The sequence below is a fragment of the Pinus tabuliformis genome, chromosome J, assembly GCF_031772625.1.
Source record: "Pinus tabuliformis cultivar Carrire ecotype Pingquan chromosome J, CPIR1, whole genome shotgun sequence".
Classification (NCBI taxonomy): Eukaryota; Viridiplantae; Streptophyta; class Pinopsida; order Pinales; family Pinaceae; genus Pinus; species Pinus tabuliformis.
In genome coordinates, this window is record NC_142295.1 from 1,536,035,303 (window position 1) to 1,536,037,592 (window position 2,290).

The following is a 2,290-nucleotide window of genomic DNA, read 5'->3' on the forward strand; positions in this document are numbered from 1 at the left end:
CGAGCTGGTGCCCTCCAATGTAAAAGCATTGATCTTGAACGTTCCATCGCTCAACTAGCCATTCCAAAAATCTTACCTGGCCCCTCATGCCCGGTATGGTCCAATATTTGTACAATCCACATGTTCTTAAGGCATCCAGAGAGGGTTGGTGGTTAATCGCAGCTTCATCGTCTTCTACGTGCTCTCTCTCTCTCCAGTCTAACATGTTTTGGCCCCTGCACATCAAAAGAGTCAATTAGAAATTAATTTGAGAAAATTTGGTGGTTTTTTGAGAGAGTTAGGGTTTTGAAATGCGCCCTTTGCGGAAGACGCACCCCGGCTTTTTAGCACAGGGCGTCCGGACGCAGCTCGCCTGAAGGCGGACTGCGTCCCCAGACCTTTTTCCCGTGTGAGAAAAAGTCGGGGGACGCGGCTCACCCGAAGGGCACCTGCGTCCGCCGAGGGGCGCATTTTGAACCCAAAACCCCCCCAAAAAATGAAACAGAGACCAAAAACAAAAAACTAAACGGATAAAAATGAAGAGTGGGATGTGTAAAATACCTCGGTGAAGCGGCGTTCGATTCCGACGGTCAGATTTTCCGCAGCAACCACGGGAAGTTTCTTGTCAAAAGCTCCTTTTTCAACCTCAACAGTGAAACGGTAAAAATGACATGGTAAAAGGTCTTTTTATAGGTTTTTTGGATGAATTAGTTCATTTTTTACCATGAAAAGATGTTTTCAAATGTATTTTTGCCTATTTTAAACAGGTATGAGTAATGTGTCGCTTTTGTGCAGGACGAAGGGATTTCAAGGGAAATTGTAATTTTTCACAAACAAAATTTCAGAGTCATCTTTTAAGCCCTTTTCTGACTCCTAAAACATGAAAAGATCGCCGAGTGTTTCTTTTTCACTCGTTAAAATGGAATTAAAAGACGGTCCCCTTTTAGCTCTTTTCTGACCGTAAAATCAGGAAAAGATTGCCGGGTTTTTGTCGTTTCAAACTCGATAAGGAAATAAAACGACGTGTCTTTGATCGCTTTTTACTTTTCAGGTCAACGATACTATTATGAAAGTACTCCTTGGTCGCAAGATCAAGCGGTTCCCCCAGGTATTATTTTATACTTTTTCGGGCTTGAGGGACACAAATATACGAAAAAGTTCAACGTGGAGTTTCCTTAAGTTTTTCAGACTCTCTAAAATTGAAAAACGCCGAGTTTCTCCTATACTGGGCTCGTTAAACTTTTACAGTAAAGGACCTGTTCAATTACAAACAGGAACGAACCACTCCTTCCTAGGGTTCGCATTTAAACTAGGTTGGACTCGTCCGAAGGATGAGCTTATAATCAAGCATATGTTATCCTCCTCAAGCTTGTTAAAAATAAAGAGGTACTTGCCAGAAATGGTGGGGGAAAAAAAGAGAAGAATGAACCTATTTGTCACCTTTTGCCTCAGAAGAAACTTTATTACCGCTCTTGAACACGACACTTTTCATTCACCTGGGTTGAGAAATCTTTTACCTCACAGTTGACTAAATCACTTTGAAAATCTTTAACCGGGTTCAGGGATCAACTTTGAGTTATTCGTCACCAAACCATCTGTTGTGTCGTTATGTGTTCAAGAGGTCTGCAAGTAAAACTTTCATCTGCAAAATACTTGTCATCCATTGACCATCCCTGAGTCAGTCCTTACAGCAACATTTCTTCAACTTGAACAATGATTTCGTGTTGCAGGCTTGCCTGCAACGGGTCGCTTTCTATCGACATCGACACATTATCTAGAAAGATGACTTAGGAATCGACAGTACCTTGAAGTCTGCATGCATCAATGGCAGGTTTCTCGCCTTTGACGTCAGTTTACATCATTGACTTTCGATCAGAGGATTCCGTGAAGTGTTCGACATCAAAACATCTATTCACATTTCACGGGTTGTGCTTGGTACTTTGAGAACCATTGACATTACTGGTGGTTTCTCTCACGCTTGTTAACAGTTTACATCATTGACTGGTAATCAAGTGGTTTCTACCATGTTCGACATCGAATCATTTAATCACATGGCTAGAATCGTACCAATTCGGGAAGTAGAAGTGAAGACCCTGGATCTAGTTTCTACCATCCAGGCTGCGAGGAGTTTTGTATTCATTATCTATGTAGACTAATCATAAACAGATGGCTGCGTCCATACTGTGTCTACAAAAGTCTATAAAAATGATGTACTGCAAGATCATTCCTGTATCAGAGTAGTTAGTCCATTAGTTAAAGTTTTGAATCTGAGTATGGGAATGCCTACCTCAGTGATGATATAATCTTATCC